Here is a 17,086-nt window from a genome sequence, read left to right as displayed (position 1 = left end):
AGGACCCGCTGGTCGACATCCTGGCCCTGGAAGTCCCATCGAGGGTGATTCTACTCCTCATCAAGACTATACAGGCCAATGCTAAGAGCATTTGTCAGATCCTGGCCTCCATCCCTCCCACTGCGAAGGGTGTAGAGAGGAAATATTTCATCCCATCTTAGGGGTACAGATACCTCTTCACACATCCACAACCTTGCTCATTAAATGAAAAGGAGAGGCAGGGACAACAAGCCCCAATACCTAAGTCCAAGGATGCCAAACACCTAGATTTATTTGCTGTTGCCAGCAGAGTCCAGGGAGGAATTTGGAGCTATAGTGGAGGAGGAAGGTGGTGGCACAGACCTCTTTACAGCCTCACTGGACTCAGCGGCGTGCACCTTCCCCTCCGGTATCACCATGAGCTGTAGCTCACGACTGCAGGCCTTGGGACTCCCACCCGAGGTTCAACAGACCATGCAGGACCTGCTTTTTGATGGGGCAGATCTGTTTGTGGAGCAGACTGACTCTAGGCTGCATAGCCTAGAGGATTCCAGGGCTACCATGAAGTCCTTGGGTATGCACACCCCGGCAACCCAACGTAAACATTTCAAGCCCCTGATTCCAAGCCATGACGGATATCATTCAAGGCCTCAGGCAATGCCCAACCACTACAGCAAGGGATGCTGAGTCTCCTCGGCCACACTGCAGCCTGCACTTACATGACCCAGCATGCCAGACTGAGGCTCAGGCCTCTACAGGCGTGTCTCGCTTCAGGCTATTGCCTGGGACTCAACAGCATGAATTCAGTGGTCATGGTGCCAGGGCAGCTGCTCGAAGCACTTCAATGGTGTCTCAACCCTTGGACGATGTGTGAAGGTCCCCTTCAACGGCCCTCAGCCCTCCTTGTCCCTAATAATGGACGCATCAGCTCTGGAATGGGGAGACTTCCAAATGCAGGGACTTTGGTCGCAGGACGAGCTCTCACTCCATATCAATATCAAGGAGCCGAGGGCAGTGCAACTAGCATGCCAGACCTTTCAGGCCCGACTACAAGGTCAGTGCGTAGCAGTTCTGATGAACAACACCACTGCCATGTTTTACATCAACAAGCAGGGTGGAGCCCAGTTCTTTCCCCTATGTTGGGAAGTCCTCTGGCTGTGGGAGTTCTGCATAGCCCACTCCATTCACCTGGAAGCATCCAATCTACCAGGAGTTCAGAATGCACTGGCAGACCACCTCAGCAGGACCTTCTGCAATCATGAGTGGTCCATCTAGCCGGATGTCATACACTTCATCTTCCAAAGGTGGGGGTTTCCCCAGGTCAATCTGTTCATCACCCGGAGCAACAGAAAGTGCCCGATGTTCTGCTCCTTCCAGAAACACAGCCCAGGCTCAATCATGGACACATTCCTGCTACCCTAAGGAGGCTGCCTGCTCTACACCTTTCCCCTGTTCCCTCTTGTGCACAGGTCCTACTCAAAGTCTGCAGGGATGGGGCAGAGATAATTCTGGTGGCACCAGCGGGGCCTCGACAACATTGGTACACCATACTCATGAGACTGTCAGTGGATGCCTGACCACGTTGCCTCACAGCTTGGAAGGTTCATGGCTGAACCCCATGGAGCTTCTGTGCTCCAGACAGGTAAGAGGGGATCCTACTCAGCAGCAGGAAGCCCTCCACTAGAGCCACATATCTGGCAAAGTGGAAAAGATTTACTTGTTGGTGTGACCAGGGTCGTACACCCCCTCTTCAGGCACCTATATCTCATCTTAGAGTACCTTCTGCACCTCAACAGCAAGGCCTGGCAGCGTCCTCTATAAAGGTACACCTTGCTGCTATCTCGGCTTTCCACCCGGGAGCATCTGAACTCTCCACCTTTGCCAACCCTGGTTTCCCAACCCTGGTTGGTCGGTTCCTCAAGGGTCTGGAATGGCTACATCCCCAGATCAGACAGCCTGTCCCCATGTGGGACCTTAATCTGGTCCTCTCCAGGCTAATGGGGCCCCCATTTGAACTGTTGGTGACTTGCTCCCTTCTCTATCTGTTGTGGAAGGTAGCCTTTTTAGTCGCCATTACATCAGCAAGGAGGGTGTCTGAGTTAAAGGCCCTTACCTCAGACCCACCTTATATGGTTTTCCACAGGGATAAGGTGCAACTCAGACCTCACTCGGCCTTTCTTCCTAAGGTTGTGTCACACTTCCACACTAGTCAGGACATTTTCCGGACTGTTTTTTATCCTAAGCCTCATGCCAGTAGCCGTGAGCAGAGGCTGCACTCCCTGGATGTTTGGTGAGCACTACCCTTCTACATCGAGCGCATTAAGCCATTCAGGAAGTCGAACCAATTGTTCATAGCAGTGGCAGACCAGATGAAAGGACTCCCAGTCTCATCTCAAAGAATGACTTCCTGGATCATGTCATGGTCACACATGCTATGAGCTGGCCAAAACACCAGCCCCGGCTCTTACAGCACATTCCGCGAGGGCTCAGGCTTCATCAGCGGCGTTCGTGGCCCAGGTCCAAAGACAAGAAATCTGCAGGGCAGCAACTTGGTCCTCGGTAAATACGTTCACCTCTCATTACGCTATCATCCAGCATGCCAGAGATGATGCAACTTTCGGCAGAGCAGTGCTCCAATTAGTGATTCCACAACTCTGACTCTACTGCCTAGGTAAGGCTTGGGAGTCCATCTAATTGGAATCGATATGAGCAATCACTTGAAGAAAAAACGGTTACTCACTGTTAGGGGGCTTATTCCTTCACCCACTTACTTCCCTGGTCCTTCTCGCATGAACAGAGAGCAACAATACCCGAAGTCCAAAGGTGCAAACAATTCGATGTTTATTGGGGTGAACTTCCAGCAAGCAGGATTCCAGTTTCCTTCCTTGGTATCCTCCTTCCCAGCTCTGACACCACAGAGCCTTACACCTGTGTCCCTGTTCCCATTCCTGCCCTTAGCAAAACATGATTCCAATTTCCCCACTCCCATTCCCTGTTCCCATTTCCCCCTTTAGCAAAACATGATTCCAATTTCCTTACCCCCATTCCTTGTTCCCATTCCCCCCCCCACACACACACACACCTCCTCACTTCCTGATTGACTGCAGACTATATAGTAAAACTTGAGTTCTGCTTAGCTATACCTTAACCATCATTTTCCTGAAATTTAACTAACCAATCCTAACATACTGTAACATGATTATGTAACCAATTATATCCCACCACCTTAATTAATTTACACCCAGCAAAATTAATTATACAGCAGACAGAAACAATCACAGAACCAGACAGAGATTATACAGACAAACAATAGCAAAGTGGGAACTATAATGACAAAACAATACAGAAGTGAGGATTTCACATCCCAGCTATTGATAAGTGAGTTCTTGCCAGACAGGATGCTATCAAAGTAAGTTTCCTTTTACATTTTCTAGGCACTTCCCTTTCTCTGGAGGTGATAGGCACTATCAGGACAGGATTGTATTCCTAAGAGCCCAGTAGCACCTTATTTCAATGTGGTTTGGAATATGAGGATGTGACTGGTCGCTTCCCAGTTTATGGCTGCCGCTGCTGCTTAGCCAAAGGCCTTAGTCTAAGAACAAGGCCTCAGACTGTCACAGTAAGAGAAGGCCCTTACACCGGCAGACAGTGATTTTGATTCTTTCTTTTATACCTCTAGAACTAGCCAAGTGATAAGAATACACCTAAATTCTTGGAGTATAGGCCTTTACAGAAAGACCTAAATATCTATATCCTAACACTCACCTTCTTGTAACTGTTGTTCTTTGAGATGTGTTGCTCATATCCATTCCCAACCCACCCTCCTTCCCCTCTGTCGGAGTAACCAGCAAGAAGGAACTGAGGAGGCGCCAAGTTGGCAGGGTCATATATTGAGTGCCACTCCAGGGGGCTCCACAGCCGACCCAATAGATGGTGCCAGGGGAAAAACTTTCTGACGACTTTGTACGTGGCATGCACGTGCCTAATTGGAATGGATATGAGCAACACATCTTGAAGAACAACAGTTACGAGAAGGTGAGTAACCGTTTTTTGTCCAGCTCAGAACACAATTTTGTAATGTATGTGAACATTATAACGCCTCCATTTAGAAATGTTGTTGGTCTTTGTGAATAAAACAAATATTTATAGGGAATAAAACTAATATTTACAGTTTGGAGAAAAATATGAATGTTAAGTATTGACCTTGGATACATTGAAACAAATTTTGTGATGGAAACTGCATTTACAACTTCTATATAGTTGAAGAGCATACATTTCTTGGGCTGCTTTTTCTTACTTGGTCTGTGCTTGTAGATTTTTGTTCTAGACAGATGAATGTTAGCAGTAAAGAGTTTTGAAGGCTTAACGTTTGTCTTTTTTTTTTTTCTTCAAACTGGACTTGTACAGCTATTGTTTTGAGAGAGAAGTGTCTTAGATGAAATATACTTATCCTAAAACCAAATAGTACTTTTTTATATTGATCTGTGAAAATAGATGTGATGTACAGAAATTTCTAGAAAATGTTTAAATGACTTTTTTAACCACATCTCTTTAAGGGCCTGATCCTATGAGGTACTGAGCACCTCTGGAGGAGTGTTGTGTGGGAGAGGACACTCAACTCCTGGGAGAATTGGGTCCTCAAAGAGGATCTTTCCCATCACCAGTAATTTTGTACTGCCTTTAATCACAGGAATTCAGAGTGCTTTACAAGCACTAATTTTCATAATGTCTATTGTACAAAACAGTACAATTAGGTGAAATGTCTTATCTATGGTCCAACATCATTATTTCAGTTTCAGGGTTCCTTCCCCACTCTGAACTCTATGGTACAAATGGGGGGACCTGCATGAAAGACCCCCTAAGCTTATTCTTACCAGCTTAGGTTAAAAACTTCCCCAAGGTACAAACTATGCCTTGTCCTTGAACAGTATGCTGCCACCACCAAGCGTTTTAAACAAAGAACAGGGAAAGAGACCACTTGGAGACGTCTTTCCCCAAAATATCCCCCGAAGCCCTACACCCTCTTTCCTGGGGAAGGCTTGATAATAATCTTCACCAATTTGTATAGATGAACACAGACCCAAACCGTTGGATCTTAAGAACAATGAAAAATCAATCAGGTTCTTAAAAGAAGAATTTTAATTAAAGAAAAGGTAAAAGAATCACCTCTGTAAAATCAGGACGGAAAATACTTTACAAGGTATTCAGATTCAAAACACAGAGGATCCCCCTCTGGGTAAAACCTTAAAGTTACAGAAAACAGGAATAAACCTCCCTCTTAACACAGGGAAAATTCACATAAAACAAAAGATAAACTAATCGCCTTCCCTGGCTTACTGATACTGGTTGCAATATTGGAGACTTGGATTAGGATGGGTTGGAGAAGATGGATTTCTGTCTGGCCTCTCTCAGTCCCAAGAGAGAACAAACACGTAAACAAAGAGCACACACAAAAGCCTACCCTCATCCCTCCCCCCCAAAATTTGAAAGTATCTTTTTCCATTATTGGTCCTTTGGGTCAGGTGGCAGCCAAGTTAGCTGAGCTTCTTAACCCTTTACAGGTAACAGAATGTTGCCTCTGGCCAGGAGGGATTTTATAGCACTGTATACAGAAAGGTGGTTACCCTTCCCTTTATATTTATGACACATGAATACTAAGATGTTTGTGCAGGTCTTGATATTCTTATTCTGTCTTCAGTCTTCTAAACCAGCCAGATCCTTGGAACTATAACCCAAACATATAGCTTGCTATAGAAGATCTCAAAGAATGAAAAATAACAGTCAAGGAAAATTTCCTCTACTGTAGGTGTTGGTCACAAGTCAGTAGTTGAAAGTATAATTAGAGTTTCATTCTAAGCCTAACGTTCACAGCTCCTAAGTTTACACAAGAATGAGATTTTCCTTTGGAGCCCTCTGTGATTAATGTGAAGACAACATTTTCTAAAATGTCAACAGCACAGAAAAAATATATTTCAAATTACAAGAACTTAAAAATAACTGTTCGTAACAGAGGTCTCTGTCTCCAAGTGCAGCCCAACACACCACAGCTATGCCGAAAGGGTAGGAATAAATGGTCAGTTTTCAGAATGGAGAGAGGTAAATAGTGGTGTCCCCCAGGGGTCTGTACCGGGACCAGTCCTATTCAACATATTCATAAATGATCTGGAAAAAGGGGTAAACAGTGAGGTGGCAAAATGTGCAGATGATACAAAGCTACTCAAGATAGTTAGGTCCCAGGCAGACTGCAAAGAGCTCCAAAAGGATCTCTACAAACTGGGTGACAGGGCAACAAAATGGCAGATGAAATTCAATGTTGATAAACGCAAAGTAGTACAGATTGGAAAACATAATCCTAACTATACATATAAAATAATGAGGTCTAAATTAGCTGTTACCACTCAAGAAAGAGCTATTGAAGTCATTGTGGATAGTTCTCTGAAAAGATCCACTCAGTGTGCAGCAGCAGTCAAAAAAGCTAACAGAATGTTGAGAATCATTAAGAAAGGATAGATAATAAGACAGAAAATAAATAAATAAAATCATGGCCAGTATGCCTCTATTTAAATTCATGATATGCCCACTTTTTGAACCCTGTGTGCAGATGTGGTTGCCCCATCTCAAAAAAGAAATATTAGAATTGGAAAAAGTTCAGAAAAGGGCAACAAAAATTATTATTGGTATGGAACGCCTGCCATATGAGGAGAGATAGTAAGACTGGGACTTTTCGGCTTGGAAAAGAGATGGCTAAGGGGGGATATGATTGAGGTCTATAAAATCATGACTGGTATGGAGAAAGTAAATAAAGAAGTGTTATTTACTCCTCATAACACAAGAACTAGGGGTCACCAAATGACATTAATAGGCAGTAGGTTTAAAACAAACAAAAGGAAGTATTTCTTCACACAATGCACAGTCAACCTGTGGAACGCCTTGCCAGAGGATGTTGTGAAGGCCAGGACTATAACAGGATTCAAAAAGCAAACTAGATAAGTTCATGGATAATCATGGCTATTAGCCAGGATGGACAGGGATGGTGTCCCTAGCCTCTGTTTGCCAGAAGCTGGGAATGGGTGACAGGGGATGGATCACTTGATGGTTACCTGTTCTGTTAATTCCTTCTGGGGCACCTGGCAATTGTCCACTGTTGGAAGACAGGATACTGGGCTAGATGGACCTTTGGTCTGACCCAGTATGGCCTTTCTTATGTTCTTATGACAACTTAAAGTTCTCTGTCACCCCTTCTTCTCTGCACTAGGTTCTTCCAGTATTGGCTGATTTGAACTAGAGTAAATGGTGGAGTCTCTGTAACTTGAAGTCTTGTAAATCATGATCTGAGGACTTCAGTACCTCAGCCAGAGGTTATGGGTCTATTACAGGAGTGGATGGGTGAGATTCTGTGGCCTGTGATGTGCAGGAGGTCAAACTAGATGATCACAATGGTTCCTTCTGGCCTTAAAGTCTGAGTCTAATAGACTCCCTGGTACTGGCCACAGGCCCTCAGTGTTCCTTCATAAATGAAACAGTCAACCAAAATGATATCCTCCAATCCCAGGGTAATCAGTCTTTTGGTAGCTTCCCAGTGATTGCTTTAGTCTTCACAGAAAGGTAAATTCTGATCAGATAGTTAACACAATTAATATTAACAAGGAAGAAGGAACACAAGCCAAAGTAGGGAAAGAACGGATTGAAAAATATTTAGATAAATTAGATATATTCAAGTCAGCAGAGCCTGATGAAATGCACTCTAGATATTTAAGGAACTACCTGAAGCAGTCTCAGAACCATTAGTGATTATCTCTAAGAACTCATGGAGGACAGGTGAGGTCCCACAGGACTAGAGAAGGGCGCAATCAGTATCTATCTTTAAAGAGGGAACAAAGAGGACCCGGAGATTTGTAGACCTGTCAGCCTAACTTTGATATCTGGAAAGATACAGAACAAATTATTAAACAATCAGTTTGTAAACACCTAGAGGATAATAGGGTTATAAGTAATACCTGTTATGGATTTGTCAAGAATAAATCATGGCAAACCAACCTAATTTCCTTCTTTGACAGGTTACTGGCCTAATGGAAGTGGGGGGAAGCAGTAGGCAAAATGTATTTTGATTTTAGTCAGGCTTTTGACACAGTCCCACATAATCTCATAAGCAAACTAGAAAAATGTGGTCTAGCTGAAATTTCTATAAGGTGAGCGCATAGCTGGTTGAAAGGCTACTCACAGTAGTTATTTATGGTTCACTGTCAAACTAGAAGATGTATTTACTGGGGCCCCACATGGGTTTCTCCTAGGTCTGATACTATTCCATACTTTCATTAATTACTTAGATACTGGAATAGAGACTATGTTTATTAAATCTGCAGATGACACCAAGCTGGGAGTGTTGCAAGTACAGTTGCCAAATTTCACGCAGTAAATAAGCACCCCGACTTTCACAATAAGCCAAAAATCAAGCTAATCCCATTTCAAAACAAGCCAATCCCTAAGAACCTCAACACTCTATGTGACTAGATCTCCTGGAGTGCAGTCTGGGACTGTGGTGGGCTCGCTGTGCACCCCTGATTCTCTCCCCGCCTTGCCCCTGCTTGTCGGGAGCCGATCAAATAAAAAGAAGCAACAAGCTACTACAAGCTAAACAAGCAACAAGCTACAAGTCAAAAACTAGCCAACGAGCAACTCACAAGCCAATTAAGCCAAAAACAAGCCCAATTTCTGCGTTTTTTTCGTGGGTTTGGCATGTCTGGTTGCAAGCACTTTGGAGGATAGGATTAGACTTCAAAAGACCTTGGCAAATTAGAGAATTGGTCTGAAATCAACAATATGAAATTCAATAATGACAAGTGCAAAGTACTATGCTTATGGAGGAAAAATCAAATTCACAACTACAAAATGGATAGGCAGTAGAACTGCTGAAAAGGTACTCATGCTTATAGTGGATCACAAATTGAATGAGAGTCAACAGTGTGATGCCGTTGTGAAAAAGGCAAAATAATTCTGGGGTGTGTTAACAGGGGTGTTGTATGTAAAACATGGGAGGTAATTGTTCCATTCAACTCAGCACTGGTGGAACCTAAGTGGACAAATTGGAGAGAATCCAGAGGAGAGGAACAAAAATGATAAAAGGTTTAGAAAACCTGACATATGAGGAAAGGCTAAAAAAACTAGGCATGTCTAGTCTTGAGAAAAGAAGACTGAGGAGGGACTGAATAAGTTGTCAAATAAGTGCTGTTTTAAAGAGGATAGTTAACAGTTGTTCTACATGTCCACTGACGGTTAGATAAGAAGTAATGGGCAGCAAAGGAAATGTAGTTTAGAGATTAGGAAAAACTTTCTAATGACAAGGATAGTGAAATACTTGCATAGGTTTCCAAGGGAGGTAGTAGAATCCCCATCATTAGAAGTTTTTAAGACCAAGTTAGGCAAACATGTCCCGGATGTTCTAGGTATACCTGGTCCTCCCTCAGTGCAGGGGGCTGGACTAGATGGCCTACCAAGGTTCCTTCTAGCCCTACATTTCTATGATTCTTTCTAGCCCCCCTATCCCAGGGTATCCACAGTCTTTTCATAGTGTATATCTGCTCTTGTTGGGCCTTACCTTCTTTCCAAAGGTTTCAGGCAGCTTCCCAGCCATTCTCTTTCTGGCCCATTGCTGGGGGGAAATACTGCAGGAGCTAACTCATAGAATCATAGAATATCAGGGTTGGAAGGGACCCCTGAAGGTCATCTAGTCCAACCCCCTGCTCGAAGCAGGACCAATTCCCAGTTAAATCATCCCAGCCAGGGCTTTGTCAAGCCTGACCTTAAAAACTTCCAAGGAAGGAGATTCCACCACCTCCCTAGGCAACGCATTCCAGTGTTTCACCACCCTCTTAGTGAAAAAGTTTTTCCTAATATCCAATCTAAACCTCCCCCACTGCAACTTGAGACCATTACTCCTCGTTCTGTCATCTGCTACCATTGAGAACAGTCTAGAGCCATCCTCTTTGGAACCCCCTTTCAGGTAGTTGAAAGCAGCTATCAAATCCCCCCTCATTCTTCTCTTCTGCAGGCTAAACAATCCCAGCTCCCTCAGCCTCTCCTCATAACTCCCCTCATGCCGCTCTCCTTGTGGCCCTACCCTAGGCTCGTCTGCCAGACTCTTTCTGGGCTGCCCTGCTCCAACTTGCTCCTCCCAGTCTGCATCTTTGCAGCATTATTTTTATCCCCTAACTCAGTTATCCCCTTGCCAGTCAGTAGGCCCAGCCTACTCCCATCTTCGGGAGCTGGACCCACTTCACACAAAGAGTCCAAATACCCTGTGACAACCTTTAAATATGTTCTTTTGTAAAGTATGATGCCTTTTCAGCCTAACTTTTCAGAACTAATCGTTCTCTTGCACAGTAATGGAAACTTACTCAAATTCACAAATAATATCTAAAGTACTCATGCACTGTTTAGGCTTGAATAATATATAATTTCAAAAAAAAGTTATTGTACTAGAAATCTTTATCACTGACTGAATCTCTGTCAGCAAAATCACTATAAAAACATTAACTTGCGAGTACAAGTTTTCAAATCTCACATCTAAAGGTTCTCTATACAGTGCTCTAGCCTACTGCGCACTAGTGGCCACGTGGACCTGGCTGCTTTCACCTACTGCTGTTATAGAGTCACCCTTACTTTAGGCATATCCTAATTTTTGAGTGCTTGACATTGTAACCTTAATATTCTTTTTTAACATAGTTTTTTGTGTATTTTAAAACTTTAAACAAATCTAAAAAGATGCACAGGATCGAGTTAGAATATTGCTTGCAGTGAGTTTTGTGTTAAAGTCCTAAAAATAATTGATACTGTACTGCAAATATGTATATTTGCACACGTACACATACATACATACATACAGGCAATGTAAAAATGCCGTTTTAACTAAAGAGCAGTTTATCACAGCCCTTTTATGGTATACTGGGAAGATGCAAGAGAAGCCCATTTCTTCCACCCCAACCTGATGAGAGGCAGTAATCAAGTGAATGCTTGTGCACCCTGAAAACAAGGATGGTCTGTAGAGCTGCTTGCCATATTGCGCACCTCAAAACAAGTGTCTGGAGTGGTTATGAGTGTGGCCAGAGCTCCATCCATTTTGCACACCAGGGAGGACAGTGCTGTGGATGTATGCAGGCAGCACTTTAACGTGTGGCAAGTACCTCTGCTAAAGGAGTCTTCTTTGCAGCACCCATGGAGGCAATATGCCTTATGCAATCATACTTCCTTTCTCCATCACTGCTTGGGCATCACAGACATTGAGACCCTGTCCTTGCTGCCTGCCATCTCCCCCCACAATGTGCAAAAAACCGCAACCCCAACCCCCCAAAAAAGAAAAACTGAGTCATAGTTTAGCCCCAAGTATGTAGTGATTTATTCAGATTGACCTGCTAGACCTTAACAGTCTCTTCAGCTGGATAGGAATGTGGTCAAAAACCTTGTAAGTACATATTATTTACTCGATAGGCCAAAATACTTCTAAAGTATAAAGTTTTAATACTGTCTGAAACATATCCCAGAGTTGGCTACAAAGCTTTTGACAGGATTGACTCATAATCCAAGTTCTTTTCTTTTGAGATATCAATCATATGGTCGTATATCTTGGGGTTTATGTTCTGTCCATCATATATGAGCACTGATGAGAGGATTTAAGTCCAGTCCTGTTAGCATAGCTCCAAAATCTCATTTCAAAACACAGGAATGTTATTGGCTTGTTCTGCATTAATGGTTTATGTATCAATTTTACAGAAATAATGGCAGTGTAGTTCTTTTAACAAGTGTGGATTCATGTTTTAATTTTAAAAATTAAATAGAGAGGAATTTGTAAGTTATAAAACTTTGGGAAGTAAACTTTAAAGGAAGCTTTTGTATTTTCTTTCCCATCTTTTCTCAAGTTCCTCCAAATACAGGATAAAATCCTGACTCTGGGCTAGGTGAGAGGTGGAGACTCCCACTAGTACCAGCTGTCCTGCTACTCCTGGGGGAATTCTATGCCACTGCGTAATGCAGAATTTCTGCAGAATTAATGTGCTGCACAGAATTTCTGTTTTTCCTCACAGAATTGGCACTGCAGAGTTGCTGGCTGCCACGAGGGGCCAGTGGACCCAGCAGAGCTCAGTTCCCTAATTTGCAAATAGAAGACACTTGCTGGGAGGAGGGGGACCCCGTTGAAGTCTGGAAGATGGGTGGGCGCAGTTCCTGGCACATCCTGAAGGAAGGAGGTGGCACACAGGAAACTCCGTACAACCCTGGGACCCAACATCAGGCTGCTTCTCCCTCTGGATCCCTGGGCTCTGGAAGGGGAGGAGGTGTGAGTGTGTGGGCGGGAGAGGCAGCTGATCTCTGGGGAGGATTGGCTGCGAATGTCTGGGCTGGGTGGTGCCCTGTGGCTGGGCTCTGGCCTGCGGCTGGGCTCAGGGGTCAGAGACACAGGAACTGGATTGTTGTAGGGGTTTCTTTAACTCTGCTCCTTGGGGAATTTTTTTGAGTCTGTATTGTTACATAGTTGCTGACAGGTATTTTGAAATAAATTACAAAAATAATTGAAACTGGTATGATTATATAGTGTTATTTTGATTAAATGTGCAGAATTTTGCAGAATTTTAAAATATTGAGTGCAGAATTTTAAATTTTTTGGTGCAGAATTCCCCCAGGAGTATCCTGCCCCTTCTTTAGAGAAGAAGATAGTAATATTCCCTTGTATGGCTTTGGGGGTGCAGAAGAGTAGCCTCTGAGGAAATGATGCCTCCCTCCTAATTCCAGTGGGGAGTTGAGATTTTCACAATTGAATGACCACAGAGGAGATAGTGAGAGGGAGCTCAGTAGTGAACAGCTCCAAAACAGAGTTATCTGCTTCTTAACACCAATTGATTCCCATGATCTTCCCACTCCCACAAACTGGAGAGGAAGAGAGAGAGTACCTTAATACAGGGCTTTACAACCTCTGTAGCTAGCCCTCTCACCCATCAGCTGGCTCTTTGAGGCGTTCTTTCTCTCTCCCACAACTGCTCCATGGGTGTTATTGCATTCTCAGGAGGAGTACTGATTGGTGAAGTCAGGGATGGGAAGGCTCTCTGTGATTCCCTGTCACGTTGCTGGGATTGCTCAGGATAGTGTGCTTGCCTACATTTGGAGCGAGGGACTTGCATGCCTCTTTAGGACTCGCTGCTTAGTGACCCTATTGACAAATCTTGCAGCATAGATGTGTCCAGAAAATAAATGGTGGTTAGAAATTTTTGAATGATTACTCTAATTTTTCACCTCTTGAACCAGAAATATTTCTGGCATATAAGGAGCAAAGAATTTGCTGTTTACCAGAGCAATGTTGCCAATAATCAGACTAGAATTAGAGAGCAGCAGTCTCTGTGCGCTAGCTCCCTTCAGGGTATATCACTACACTGTCACACTTGTATTTCTAAATGTTTACCCATTGCAGTGGAACTCCTCCTCCTCCTCACCTCTAGCAAATGCAAAACAGTTGAAGGATCAAAACTGTTAAACGAATAAATTTACTGTGGATTAACCAGAAACAAAATAGGCTTGTAGATAAGGGTCTTAAATAACTGATATAAAAATATAAGGATGTGGATCTGAAAGGGACACTTACACCCTAATGGAAATTGATAAGAAGAAAACCTTTATAGATTTTTTTCTAAAGTAAAGAACCTCAAATATAAAAAATTCTGGAAAATAAAGGGCTGAACCATAACATCAAAATGTGCAGGTAGAAGAAAGGAAACCTTCACAAGTACAGATCAGAGTTGGATAGTGCACTTAGAAGAGGAGCAGAGAAACGCAGTTAAGTAGCACCAGCCTTGTCTCCTAGGAGCTCTATGGATTTGGGGCTCTGCATTTCTTCTTAGTGTGAAGGTCCATATAGCTGTTACAATGGGTGCCTCAGCCTGCTTCCAGCTTGGAGACAGAGCTACAACTGTCAGTCACTAGCAGCAGGAGAATGCTCTGCCTTCTGAAGTTTCTTCTATTTTTTTTTCTGCCTCCACAGTGGCAGGCAGGCTCTACCAGACCTCTGTTACAGACTTTTTTTGAGGAGAATTCCAAACTTTATTTCAATTCTTTAGACTAACAATTGAGCTCAATTATTTGTTAGTCTAATTTTCAGCTGTGTCCTATAGCTGCATTTGATATCTGGGGAGATTGTTCCCTATGCTCTGCTTCCCCTGCTGAGTCATTTGCAGCAGCTGGTGCCCCTGCAAGCTTCAGGGAGCAAATTAGGCTCAGAAAAGCCAGATGCAAAAGGAAAGTCAACCCTCCCACCCCTTCTCTTATTGATTATCTCATTGGGGAGCTCTGTGGGAGGATGCAAATTCTCCTCTCACAGCCCAGTCCAGATGGGATTGACTAGGTCCTCCTTCCCTGAGCAGGGAAGTAGCCAGGCAAGATTAGGGAGAGGCCAACTCTGCTAAGCCAAATGCAGCCCAGGGTGGGTAGGGTTGCCTCAGCCCTTCTCCTTCTGACAAACAAGAAAGCAGGCTGCATTGGAAAAGAATTGACTCCAGGGCAATCAGCTCCTCTCCCCATCACCATGAGGCAGACAAAGCCAGAAGAACAGTGTGCCAGATGGAAGATCATGCCTGAGTCCCAGTAGCCCATACAAGCAGTAATGCCTTTGACTCGAGTTCAGCTGCCTCTTTCCTCGTCTCCTTTGCTTCCCTGTGGGTCAAGAATGGAAGGCAACACACACAGTACAGATATTGCCAACCCTGGAGAGGGTGGAAAGGGGCCTTCTACCACAGCTCCCTCCACCTGCTGCCACTTTCATGGAGTGCAGCAGGGCTTGTAGTCCTCAGCTGTCTGTTTCCCTGCTCACCTTTTCAGAGTGCAGCATGGGGGATAATTCTCAGTGCCTGGTTCCCCTGCTTATCTTCATGGACAGAAGTATGGCAAACCAATGCAAAAAAGATTAGGTCATTGCTGTGCTCATTCCTGTAGGTGTTCACCCCCTCCCCTTCAAAGACAATTCTTCCTCTTTAGGGAAGGAAGGCCAGCAGTCCAAATCAGATTAAGAATCAAATAGTAAAATATATTTACAGACAAACAAACAAAAACACAAGAGGATAGACTTCATCAGTACAAAAGTGTACTGAATATTGTGAAACCATAAGTGGTCTGCAGTTGCCCTAGACAAGTTATAGCTATTTATTCGTCATGCAACCTGGAAAGTGGTGTAACAGAGGGATAGGAATTTCCTGCAACTTCTACAAGATTGGAAAAATATTCGGCTGTCATTCCCAGCTGCTACTTGAGTCACCGTGCCCTCATGTCCAGGTTATGGCACTTAGCTTCTGTTGCAGGTTGCCATGTCTCACCAACGCCTCCCCATAGTGGAGGGCTGTGTCAGTCATAAGAGGGACAGAATTCCAGATGTGAAATAAATGGTAGTTCCAGTTATTGCATATGTCCATTATACTAGTTGTATATGCATCTTGTGCACCAGTGCCAGAGTGTTTTCCCTACTGGTGCCTGTAGGGGCGACCATGCCAGTGCCCTGGAGTCCCTTGTGCTCCAAGCTGAGCAATAAAAGGTGGAGTCACCCCGCCCCTTCTTCTTACCATCTGTGGTCAGTGTTTGAAGCATGCTGTCAGCTCGTTCCTTCTACAAATGTACCATTATGCTTAATTGCTTTTCGTTAGTAGTACTTGTTTTGGGTCCTTGTATCTCTCTCTTCGCACAGAATTTCCTTTACCCCACAGAAATGGGCTGCAGTGCTGATAGCTATCACTATGGGCTGTTGGACCTGGCAAAACCCAGCTTGCACATAGAAGACACTGCTGGGGGAGGGGGAGGGGAGAGGGAGCTAGAGGATTCCTGGCAGGTGCAGTTCCCAGCATGCTCTGAGAGAAGGAAACTCCATGCAGGTGGGACCGAGCATCAGGCTGTTTCTCCCTCTGGATCTCTGGGCTCTGAGGTGGGAGGGGGCGGGTGGCTGGGCTCTGGGGAGGAAGGGGGCGGGTGGCTGGGCAGGGGTGTATGTGGCTGGGCTCTGGGAGGGGGGAGGAGTGCAGATGTATTTTCTGGGGGGCGCCCTGTGACTGGGCTCTGGGGAAGATGGGGGGAAGGTAACTGGGCTGGGGGGATCCATGGCTAGGGTCGGGGGGAGGGAATGTGGTATCTGAGCTAAGGGTCCCCAGTGACTGGGTTCTGTGGAGGAGGGGTTTCAGGTGTATTGGCTGGGGGGGAGCCCTGCAGCTGTGCTCTGGGGAGCAGAGGTTGTGGGTATCAGGCCCCCGGCTGGGCTTCAAGACAAGAACTAAGAAGCAGAGAGAAGAATGCCTCAGGTACATCCTTATGGAAGCTGCTCTTTGCCTGGCATTGGAACCACCTCAGCTGGTTGAAGGAATTTGCTCTCCGTTTAGGAGTGCTATCCCAGCCTTACCTGCGGCTAGAGATAGGAGGATATCCCCTTTGCTGGGCAGTCTTCAAAGAGGTACAAATGCTCAGAGCACTCTAGACCTTTAAGCCAAAGAGGATAATGACTTATACTTTGTCCAAGTTCTTGATGTGGGATGCTTCAAATGCAGAGGCTAACCACGCTGGTACTGAAGGTAGAGCACATCTTTCGGCCCACCACTCCCAGGTACTGCATTCTAGTGGCTTGTCCAGGCCACAGCCATTGACTCTGGTGCCTGTGCTAGGACAGTCAAGGCCAGCTGCTTCCTTGGTGCAGCCACTGGAGCCACTGCCCCTGATCACACAGATCCATTTCGGTACTGACAACTCTGGAGGCCAACATAGCTGTGAAGGATCTGCTGAGCCTCTCAATACTGCCCTTACCAATTATTCAGATCAACAGTGCCTTGCTGGGGCTGTCGCACATGGTACACACATTGATTAACACTTCAGGATCTGTTATGGCACCTGTGTCTTCTGGTTTGGTAGCACTTCCAGCAATCTTGATGCCAGCTCTGAGACCAATTGTAACTGCTCCCCCTCACTGCACAGTCATGATACATTCAGCTGTGTGTCCCATCCCAGCTCTGCCCAGACAGCTGGCACAGCAAACCTCAAAAGAACTGCCCAATGAGCACAAGATCCGTTAATGTACGAAGGCACCTGGCCAGGTTTATTGTTG

General features: G+C 44.8%; 1 protein-coding gene across 1 annotated transcript in view; it reads left to right on the top strand.

The window, feature by feature from the left end:
* Positions 1-17,086, top strand: part of REC114 (REC114 meiotic recombination protein) — a 136,507-nt gene that overhangs the window by 23,198 nt on the left and 96,223 nt on the right. The window lies entirely within an intron of this gene.

The sequence above is a fragment of the Eretmochelys imbricata genome, chromosome 10 (genome assembly GCF_965152235.1).
Source record: "Eretmochelys imbricata isolate rEreImb1 chromosome 10, rEreImb1.hap1, whole genome shotgun sequence".
In the NCBI taxonomy this organism is placed as follows: domain Eukaryota; kingdom Metazoa; phylum Chordata; order Testudines; family Cheloniidae; genus Eretmochelys; species Eretmochelys imbricata.
The sequence above is the reverse complement of the archived record's forward strand: the minus strand, read 5'-3'. Positions and strand labels throughout refer to the sequence as shown.